This window comes from Brassica rapa, unplaced genomic scaffold, assembly GCF_000309985.2.
Source record: "Brassica rapa cultivar Chiifu-401-42 unplaced genomic scaffold, CAAS_Brap_v3.01 Scaffold0257, whole genome shotgun sequence".
In the NCBI taxonomy this organism is placed as follows: Eukaryota; Viridiplantae; Streptophyta; class Magnoliopsida; order Brassicales; family Brassicaceae; genus Brassica; species Brassica rapa.
In genome coordinates, this window is record NW_022610201.1 from 1 (window position 1) to 11,980 (window position 11,980).

General features: G+C 21.0%; 2 long non-coding RNA genes across 2 annotated transcripts; one reads left to right on the plus strand and one right to left on the minus strand.

Annotated features, from left to right (window-relative positions):
* The first annotated feature begins 5,081 nt into the window (after positions 1–5,081).
* LOC117129933 lies at positions 5,082–5,503 on the plus strand. Its single transcript, XR_004453442.1, has 2 exons — positions 5,082–5,141; positions 5,295–5,503. It is a non-coding gene; the product is annotated as an uncharacterized LOC117129933 (long non-coding RNA).
* Positions 5,504–10,659: 5,156 nt separating this feature from the next.
* LOC117129934 lies at positions 10,660–11,557 on the minus strand. The gene is made up of 2 exons (XR_004453443.1): positions 11,365–11,557; positions 10,660–10,895 (listed from the first exon to the last, which is right to left on the minus strand). It is a non-coding gene; the product is annotated as an uncharacterized LOC117129934 (long non-coding RNA).
* Positions 11,558–11,980: the final 423 nt, after the last annotated feature.

An 11,980-nucleotide genomic window follows, 5' to 3' on the forward strand; every position in this document is an offset into this window, starting at 1 on the left:
CAAAATTCTATTTTGGAAAGTTTTCATTTTTATAGAGAAATATTTTAGATTTGGGATTGTGAATTAGAAAATAGGATAACAAGAATTTTGTTGATAGATGAGTATTGTTTTAGATTTTTTTATCAATACGTGGTATTTTATAAATAAAATTTTTTAAATTCTATTTTAGGAAAGTTGTCAATTTTATAGAGAAATATTTTACCTTTGGATTGTGATTTATAAATTAGGATAACAAGAATTTTTGTTGATATATTAGTATTGTTTTAGATTTTTTGGGTGATAGGTTGTATTTTTCAAATTAAATTCTCAAAAATTCTATTTTTGGAAAGTTTTCATTTTTATAGAGAAATATTTTAGATTTGGGATTGTGAATTAGAAAATAGGATAACAAGAATTTTTGTTGATAGATGAGTATTGTTTTAGATTTTTTTTATCAATACGTGGTATTTTATAAATAAAATTCTTAAAAATTCTATTTTAGGAAAATTTCATTTTTATTGGTATATATTCATGATTTGGCACTGTGATTTAGGATTTAGGATAACAAGAATTTTTGTTGATATATGAGTATTGTTTTAGATTTTTGGGTGATAGGTTGTATTTTAAAATAAAATTCTCAAAAATTCTATTTATGGAAAGTTTTCATTTTTATAGAGAAATATTTTATATTTGGGATTGTGAATTAGAAAATAGGATAACAAGAATTTTTGTTGATAGATGAGTACTGTTTTAGATTTTTTTATCAATACGTGGTATTTTATAAATAAAATTCTTAAAAATTCTATTTTAGGAAAGTTGTCAATTTTATAGAGAAATATTATACCTTTGGGATTGTGATTTAGAAATTAGGATAAAAAGAATTTTTGTTGATATATGGGTATTGTTTTAGATTTTTTGGGTGAAAGGTTGTATTTTTAAAATAAAATTCTCAAAAATTCTATTTCTGGTAAGTTTTCGTTTTTATAGAGAAATATTTTAGATTTGGGATTGTGAATTAGAAAATAGGATTACAAGAATTTTTGTTGATAGATGAGTATTGTTTTAGATTTTTTTATCTATACGTGGTATTTTATAACTAAAATTCTTAAAAATTCTATTTTAGGAAAGTTTTAAATTTTATAGAGAAATATTGTAGATTTGGGACTGTGATTTAGAAATTAGGATAAGAAGAATTTTTGTTGATATATAAGTATTGTTTTAGATTTTTTGGGTGATAGGTTGTATTTTTTAAATAAAATTCTCAAAATTTCAATTTATGGAAAGTTTTCATTTTTATACAGAAATATTTTAGATTTGGGATTGTGAGTTAGAAAATAGGATAACAAGAATTTTTGTTGATATATGAGTATTATTTTAGATTTTTTTATCAATACGTGGTATTTTATAAATAAATTTCTTAAAATTCTATTTTAGGAAAGTTGTCAATTTTATAGAGAAATATTTATACCTTTGGGATTGTGATTTAGAAATTAGGATAACAAGAATTTTTGTTGATATATTAGTATTGTTTTAGATTTTTGGGTGATAGGTTGTATTTTTCAAATTAAATTCTCAAAAATTCTATTTTTGGAAAGTTTTCATTTTTATAGAGAAATATTTTAGATTTGGGATTGTGAATTAGAAAATAGGATAACAAGAATTTTTGTTGATTGATGAGTATTGTTTTAGATTTTTTTATCAATACGTGGTATTTTATAAATAAAATTTTTTAAAATTCTATTTTAGGAAAGTTGTCAATTTTATAGAGAAACATTATACCTTTGGGATTGTGATTCAGAAATTAGGATAACAAGAATTTTTGTAGATAGATAAGTATTGTTTTAGATTTTTGGGTGATAGGTTGTATTTTTAAAATAAAATTCTCAAAAAATCTATTTCTGGAAAGTTTTCATTTTATAGAGAAATATTTTAGATTTGGGATTGTGAATTAGAAAATAGGATAACAAGAATTTGTGTTTATAGATGAGTATTTTTTTTAGATTTTTTTATCAATAGATGGTATTTTATAAATAAAATTCTTAAATATTCTATTTTAGGAAAGTTTTCATTTTTATAGAGAAATATTTTAGATTTGGGATTGTGAATTAGAAAATAGGACAACAAGAAATTTTTGTTGATACATGAGTATTGTTTTAGATTTTTTTATCAATACGTGGTATTTTATAAATATAATTCTTTTAAATTCTATTTTAGGAAAGTTGTCAATTTTATAAAGAAATATTATACCTTTAGGATTGTGATTTAGAAATTAAGATTACAAGAATTTTTGTTGATATATGAGTATTGTTTTAGATTTTTTGGGTGATAGGTTGTATTTTTAAAATAAAATTCTCAAAAATTTTATTTCTGGAAAGTTTTCATTTTTATAGAGAAATGTTTTAGATTTGGGATTGTGAATTAGAAAATAGGATTACAAGAATTTTTGTTGATAGATGAGTATTGTTTTAGATTTTTTTATCAATAGGTGGTATTTTATAAATAAAATTCTTAAAAATTCTATTTTAGGAAAGTTTTCATTTTTATTGGTAAATATTGTAGATTTGGGACTGTGATTTAGAAAATAGGATAACAAGAATTTGTTTTGATATATGGGTATTGTTTTAGATTTTTTGGGTGATAGGCTGTATTTTTGAAATAAAATTCTCAAAAATTCTATTTTTAGAAAGTTTTTATTTTTATAGAGAAATATTTTAGATTTGGGATTGTGAATTAGAAAATAGGATAACAAGAATTTTTGTTGATAGATGAGTATTGTTTTAGATTTTTTTTATCAATACGTGGTATTTTATAAATAAAATTCTTAAAAATTCTATTTTAGGAAAATTTCATTTTTATTGGTATATATTCATGATTTGGCACTGTGATTTAGGATTTAGGATAACAAGAATTTTTGTTGATATATGAGTATTGTTTTAGATTTTTTGGGTGATAGGTTGTATTTTAAAAATAAAATTCTCAAAAATTCTATTTATGGAAAGTTATCATTTTTATACAGAAATATTTAGATTTGGGATTGTGAATTAGAAAATAGGATAACAAGAATTTTTGTTGATAGATGAGTATTGTTTTAGATTTTTTTATCAATACGTGGTATTTTATAAATAAAATTCTTAAAAATTCTATTTTAGGAAAGTTGTCAATTTTATAGAGAAATATTATACCTTTGGGATTGTGATTTAGAAATTAGGATAACAAGAATTTTTGTTGATAGATGAGTATTGTTTTAGATTTTTTGGGTGATAGGTTGTATTTTTAAAATAAAATTCTCAAAAATTCTATTTTGGAAAGTTTTCATTTTTATAGAGAAATATTTTAGATTTGGGATTGTGAATTAGAAAATAGGATAACAAGAATTTTTGTTGATAGATGAGTATTGTTTTAGATTTTTTTATCAATACGTGGTATTTTATAAATAAAATTCTTAAAATTCTATTTTAGGAAAGTTGTCAATTTTATAGAGAATATTGTAGATTTGGGATTGTGATTTAGAAATTAGGATAACAAGAATTTTGTTGATATATGAGTATTGTTTTAGATTTTTGGATGATAGGTTGTATTTTTAAATAAAATTCTCAAAAATTCTATTTCTGGAAAGTTTTCATTTTTATAGAGAAATATTTTAGATTTGGGATTGTGAATTAGAAATAGGATAACAAGAATTTTTGTTGATAGATGAGTATTGTTTTAGATTTTTTTATCAATAGTGGTATTTTAAAATAAAATTCTTAAAATTCTATTTTAGGAAAGTTTTCATTTTTATAGGAAATATTTTAGATTTGGGATTGTGATTAGAAAATAGGATAACAAGAATTTTGTTGATATATGAGTATTGTTTTAGATTTTTTTGGGTAGTGGTATTTTAAAATAAAATTCTCAAAAATTCTATTTTTGGAAAGTTTTCATTTTTATAGAGAAATATTTTAGATTTGGGATTGTGAATTAGAAAATAGGATAACAAGAATTTTTGTTGATATATGAGTATTGTTTTAGATTTTTTGGGTGATAGGCTGTATTTTTAAAATAAAATTCTCAAAAATTCTATTTTTGGAAAGTTTTCATTTTTATAGAGAAATATTTTAGATTTGGGATTGTGAATTAGAAAATAGGATAACAAGAATTTTTGTTGATAGATGAGTATTGTTTTAGATTTTTTTTATCAATACGTGGTATTTTATAAATAAAATTCTTAAAAATTCTATTTTAGGAAAATTTCATTTTTATTGGTATATATTCATGATTTGGCACTGTGATTTAGGATTTAGGATAACAAGAATTTTTGTTGATATATGAGTATTGTTTTAGATTTTTTGGGTGATAGGTTGTATTTTAAAAATAAAATTCTCAAAAATTCTATTTATGGAAAGTTTTCATTTTTATAGAGAAATATTTTATATTTGGGATTGTGAATTAGAAAATAGGATAACAAGAATTTTTGTTGATAGATGAGTACTGTTTTAGATTTTTTTATCAATACGTGGTATTTTATAAATAAAATTCTTAAAAATTCTATTTTAGGAAAGTTGTCAATTTTATAGAGAAATATTATACCTTTGGGATTGTGATTTAGAAATTAGGATAAAAAGAATTTTTGTTGATATATGGGTATTGTTTTAGATTTTTTGGGTGAAAGGTTGTATTTTTAAAATAAAATTCTCAAAATTCTATTTCTGGAAATTTTTCGTTTTTATAGAGAAATATTTTAGATTTGGGATTGTGAATTAGAAAATAGGATTACAAGAATTTTTGTTGATAGATGAGTATTGTTTTAGATTTTTTTATCTATACGTGGTATTTTATAAATAAAATTCTTAAAAATTCTATTTTAGGAAAGTTTTCAATTTTATAGAGAAATATTGTAGATTTGGGATGTGATTTAGAAATTAGGATAAGAAGAATTTTGTTGATATATAAGTATTGTTTTAGATTTTTTTGGGTGATAGGTTGTATTTTTAAAATAAAATTCTCAAAATTTCAATATGGAAAGTTTTCTTTTTATACAGAAATATTTTAGATTTGGGATTGTGAGTTAGAAAATAGGATAACAAGAATTTTGTGTGATATATGAGTATTATTTTAGATTTTTTTTATCAATACGTGGTATTTTATAAATAAAATTCTTAAAAATCTATTTTAGGAAAGTTGTCAATTTTATAGAGAAATATTATACCTTTGGGATTGTGATTTAGAAATTAGGATAACAAGAATTTTTGTTGATATATTAGTATTGTTTTTAGATTTTTTGGGTGATAGGTTGTATTTTTCAAATTAAATTCTCAAAATTCTATTTTGGAAAGTTTTCCATTTTTATAGAGAAATATTTTAGATTTGGGATTGTGAATTAGAAAATAGGATAACAAGAATTTTGTTGATTGATGAGTATTGTTTTATTTTTTTATCAATACGTGGTATTTAATAAATAAAATTTTAAAAATTTCTTTTTAGGAAGTTGTCAATTTTATAGAGAAACATTATACTTTTGGGATTGTGATTCAGAAATTAGGATAACAAGAATTTTTGTTGATAGATAAGTATTGTTTTAGATTTTTTGGGTGATAGGTTTATTTTTAAAATAAAATTCTCAAAAAATCTATTTCTGGAAAGTTTTCATTTTTATAGAGAAATATTTTAGATTTGGGATTGTGAATTAGAAAATAGGATAACAAGAATTTTTGTTATTGATGAGTATTGTTTTAGATTTTTTTATCAATACGTGGTATTTTATAAATAAATTTTAAAAATTCTATTTTAGGAAAGTTGTCATTTTATAGAGAAACATTTTACCTTTGGGATTGTGATTCAGAAATTAGGATAACAAGAATTTTTGTTGATAGATAAGTATTGTTTTAGATTTTTTGGGTGATAGGTTGTATTTTTAAAATAAAATTCTCAAAAAATCTATTTCTGGAAAGTTTTCATTTTTATAGAGAAATATTTTAGATTTGGGATTGTGAATTAGAAAATAGGATAACAAGAATTTGTGTTTATAGATGAGTATTTTTTTAGATTTTTTTATCAATAGATGGTATTTTATAAATAAAATTCTTAAATATTCTATTTTAGGAAAGTTTTCATTTTTATAGAGAAATATTTTAGATTTGGGATTGTGAATTAGAAAATAGGACAACAAGAAATTTTGTTGATACATGAGTATTGTTTTAGATTTTTTTATCAATACGTGGTATTTTATAAATATAATTCTTTTAAATTCTATTTTAGGAAAGTTGTCATTTTATAAAGAATATTTACCTTTAGGGATTGTGATTTAGAAATTAAGATTACAAAGAATTTTTGTTGATATATGAGTATATTGTTTTAGATTTTTTGGGTGATAGGTTGTATTTTTAAATAAAATTCTCAAAAATTTTATTTCTGGAAAGTTTTCATTTTTATAGAGAAATGTTTTAGATTTGGGATTGTGAATTAGAAAATAGGATAACAAGAATTTTGTTGATAGATGAGTATTGTTTTAGATTTTTTTATCAATAGTGGTATTTTATAAATAAATTCTTAAAAATTCTATTTTAGGAAGTTTTCATTTTTATTGGTAATATTGTAGATTTGGGACTGTGATTTAGAAATAGGATAACAAGAATTTTTTTGATATATGGGTATTGTTTTAGATTTTTTGGGTGATAGGCTGTATTTTGAAATAAAATTCTCAAAAATTCTATTTTTAGAAAGTTTTATTTTTATAGAGAAATATTTTAGATTTGGGATTGTGAATTAGAAAATAGGATAACAAGAATTTTTGTTGATAGATGAGTATTGTTTTAGATTTTTTTTATCAATACGTGTATTTTTTATAATAAAATTCTTAAAAATTCTATTTTAGGAAAATTTCATTTTATTGGTAATATTCAATGATTGGGCACTGTGATTTAGGATTTAGGATAACAAGAATTTTTGTTTGATATATGAGTATGTTTTAGATTTTTTGGGTGATAGGTTGTATTTTAAAAATAAAATTCTCAAAAATTCTATTTATGGAAAGTTTTCATTTTTATACAGAAATATTTTAAGATTTGGGATTGTGAATTAGAAAATAGGATAACAAGAATTTTGTTGATACATGAGTATTTTTTTAGATTTTTTCTATACGTGGTATTTTATAAATAAAATTCTTAAAAATTCTATTTTTAGGAAAGTTGTCAATTTTATAAGAAATATTATACCTTTGGGATTGTGATTTAGAAATTAGGATACAAGAATTTTTGTTGATATATGAGTATTGTTTTAATTTTTTGGGAGATAGGTTGTATTTTTTAAATAAAATTCTCAAAAATCTATTTCTGGAAAGTTTTCTTTTTTATAGAGAAATGTTTTAGATTTGGGATTGTGAATTAGAAAATAGGATAACAAGAATTTTTGTTGATAGATGAGTATTGTTTTAGATTTTTTTATCAATACGTGGTATTTTATAAATAAAATTCTTAAAAATTCTATTCTCGGAAAGTTGTCAATTTATAAAGAAATATTGTAGATTTGAAACTGTGATTTAGAAATTAGGATAACAAGAATTTTTGTTAATATATGAGTATTGTTTTAGAATTTTTGGATGATAGGTTGTATTTTTTAAATAAAAGTCTCACAAATTCTATTCATGGAAAGTTTTCATTTTTATACAAAATATTTTAGATTTGGGATTATGAATTGGAAAATAGGATAACAAGAATTGTTGTTGATAGATGAGTATTGTTTTAGATTTTTTTTTATCAATAGGTGGTATTTTAAAAATAAAATTCTTAAAAATTCTATTTTAGGAAAGTTTTCATTTTTATTGGTAAATATTGTAGATTTGAGACTGTGATTTAGAAAATATGATAACAAGAATTTTTGTTGATATATGAGTATTGTTTTAGATTTTTTGGGTGATAGGTGTATTTTAAATAAAATTCTTCAAAAATTCTATTTTTGGAAAGTTTTCATTTTTATAGAGAAATATTTTAGATTTGGATTGTGATTAGAAAATAGGATACAAGAATTTTTGTTGATATATGAGTATTGTTTTAGATTTTTTGTGATAGGCTGTATTTTAAAATAAAATTCTCAAAAATTCTATTTTTGGAAAGTTTTTCATTTATAGAGAAATATTTTAGATTTGGGATTGTGAATTAGAAAATAGGATAACAAGAATTTTTGTTGATAGATGAGTATTGTTTTAGATTTTTTTTATCAATACGTGGTATTTTATAAATAAAATTCTTAAAAATTCTATTTTAGGAAAATTTCATTTTTATTGGTATATATTCATGATTTGGCACTGTGATTTAGGATTTAGGATAACAAGAATTTTTGTTGATATATGAGTATTGTTTTAGATTTTTTGGGTGATAGGTTGTATTTTAAAAATAAAATTCTCAAAAATTCTATTTTATGGAAAGTTTTCATTTTTTATAGAAAATATTTTAGATTTGGGATTGTGAATTAGAAAATAGGATAACAAGAATTTTTGTTGATAGATGAGTACTGTTTTAGATTTTTTTTATCAATACGTGGTATTTTATAAATAAAATTCTTAAAAATTCTATTTTAGGAAAGTTGTCAATTTTATAGAGAAATATTATACCTTTGGGATTGTGATTTAGAAATTAGGATAAAAAGAATTTTTGTTGATATATAGGTATTGTTTTAGATTTTTTGGGTGAAAGGTTGTATTTTTAAAATAAAATTCTCAAAAATTCTATTTCTGGTAAATTTTCGTTTTTATAGAGAAATATTTTAGATTTGGGATTGTGAATTAGAAAATAGGATTACAAGAATTTTTGTTGATAGATGAGTATTGTTTTAGATTTTTTTTCTATACGTGGTATTTTATAAATAAAATTCTTAAAAATTCTATTTTAGGAAAGTTTTCAATTTATAGAGAAATATTGTAGATTTGGGATTGTGATTTAGGAATTAGGATAACAAGAATTTTTGTTGATATATAAGTATTGTTTTAGATTTTGGTGATAGGTTGTATTTTTTAAAATAAAATTCTCAAATTTCTATTTATGGAAAGTTTTCATTTTTATACAGAAATATTTTAGATTTGGGATTGTGAGTTAGAAAATAGGATAACAAGAATTTTTGTTGATAGATGAGTATTATTTTAGATTTTTTTATCAATACGTGGTATTTTATAAATAAAATTCTTAAAAATTCTATTTTAGAAAAGTTGTCAATTTTATAGAGAAATATTATACCTTTGGGATTGTGATTTAGAAATTAGGATAACAAAATTTTTGTTGATATATAGTATTGTTTTAGATTTTTTGGGTGATAGGTTGTATTTTTCAATAAATTCTCAAAATTCTATTTTTGGAAAGTTTTCATTTTTATAGAGAAATATTTTAGATTTGGGATTGTGAATTAGAAAATAGGATAACAAGAATTTTTGTTGATTGATGAGTATTGTTTTAGATTTTTTTTATCAATACGTGGTATTTTATAATAAAATTTTTAAAAATTCTATTTTAGGAAAGTTGTCAATTTTATAGAGAAACATTATAGACTTTGGGATTGTGATTCGAAATTAGGATAACAAGAATTTTTGTTGATAGATAAATATTGTTTTAGATTTTTTGGGTGATAGGTTGTATTTTTAAAATAAAATTCTCAAAAATCTATTTCTGGAAAGTTTTCATTTTTATAGAGAAATATTTTAGATTTGGGATTGTGAATTAGAAAATAGGATAACAAGAATTTGTGTTTATAGATGAGTATTTTTTTAGATTTTTTTATCAATAGATGGTATTTTATAAATAAAATTCTTAAATATTCTATTTTAGGAAAGTTTTCATTTTTATAGAGAAATATTTTAGATTTGGGATTGTGAATTAGAAAATAGGACAACAAGAAATTTTGTTGATACATGAGTATTGTTTTAGATTTTTTTATCAATACGTGGTATTTTATAAATATAATTCTTTTAAATTCTATTTTAGGAAAGTTGTCAATTTTATAAAGAAATATTATACCTTTAGGATTGTGATTTAGAAATTAAGATTACAAGAATTTTTGTTGATATATGAGTATTGTTTTAGATTTTTTGGGTGATAGGTTGTATTTTTTAAAATAAAATTCTCAAAAATTTATTTCTGGAAAGTTTTCGTTTTTATAGAGAAATGTTTTAGATTTGGGATTGTGAATTAGAAAATAGGATAACAAGAATTTTTGTTGATAGATGAGTATTGTTTTAGATTTTTTTTATCAATACGTGGTATTTTATAAATAAAATTCTTAAAAATTCTATTTTAGGAAAATTTCATTTTTATTGGTAAATATTGTAGATTTGGGACTGTGATTTAGGATTTAGGATAACAAGAATTTTTGTTGATATATGAGTATTGTTTTAGATTTTTTGGGTGATAGGTTGTATTTTAAAAATAAAATTCTCAAAAATTCTATTTATGGAAAGTTATCATTTTTATACAGAAATATTTAAGATTTGGGATTGTGAGTTAGAAAATAGGATAACAAGAATTTTTGTTGATATATGAGCATTATTTTAGATTTTTTTTATCAATACGTGGTATTTTATAAATAAAATTCTTAAAAATTCTATTTTAAGAAAGTTGTCAATTTTATAGAGAAATATTATACCTTTGGGATTGTGATTTAGAAATTAGGATAACAAGAATTTTTGTTGATATATTAGTATTGTTTTAGATTTTTGGGTGATAGGTTGTATTTTTCAAATTAAATTCTCAAAAATTCTATTTTTGGAAAGTTTTCATTTTTATAGAGAAATATTTTAGATTTGGGATTGTGAATTAGAAAATAGGATAACAAGAATTTTTGTTGATTGATGAGTATTGTTTTAGATTTTTTTATCAATACGTGGTATTTTATAAATAAAATTTTTAAAAATTCTATTTTAGGAAAGTTGTCAATTTTATAGAGAAACATTATACCTTTGGGATTGTGATTCAGAAATTAGGATAACAAGAATTTTTGTTGATAGATAAATATTGTTTTAGATTTTTTGGGTGATAGGTTGTATTTTTAAAATAAAATTCTCAAAAAATCTATTTCTGGAAAGTTTTCATTTTTATAGAGAAATATTTTAGATTTGGGATTGTGAATTAGAAAATAGGATAACAAGAATTTGTGTTTATAGATGAGTATTTTTTTAGATTTTTTTATCAATAGATGGTATTTTATAAATAAAATTCTTAAATATTCTATTTTAGGAAAGTTTTCATTTTTATAGAGAAATATTTTAGATTTGGGATTGTGAATTAGAAAATAGGACAACAAGAAATTTTTGTTGATACATGAGTATTGTTTTAAATTTTTTTATCAATACGTGGTATTTTAAAAATAAAATTCTTTAAAATTCTACTTTAGGAAAGTTGTCAATTTTATAGAGAAATATTAGACCTTTGGGATTGTGATTTAGAAATTAGGATAACAAGAATTTTTGTTGATATATGAGTATTGTTTTAGATTTTTTGGGTGATAGGTTGTATTTTTAAAATAAAATTCTCATAAATTCTATTTCTGGAAAGTTTTCATTTTTATAGAGAAATATTTTAGATTTGGGATTGTGAATTAGAAAATAGGATAACAAGAATTTTTGTTGATAGATGAGTATTTTTTTAGATTTTTTTATCAATAGATGGTATTTTATAAATAAAATTCTTAAAAATTCTATTTTAGGAAAGTTGTCAATTTATAAAGAAATATTTATACCTTTGGATTGTGATTTAGAAATTAGGATAACAAGAATTTTTGTTGATATATAAGTATTGTTTTAGATTTTTGGGTGATAGGTTGTATTTTTAAAATAAAATTCTCAAAAATTCTATTTCTGGAAAGTTTTCATTTTTATAGAGAAATATTTTAGATTTGGGATTGTGAATTAGAAAATAGGATAACAAGAATTTTTGTTGATAGATGAGTATTGTTTTAGATTTTTTTATCAATAGTGGTATTTTATAAATAAAATTCTTAAAATTCTATTTTAGGAAAGTTTTCATTTTTATAGAGAAATATT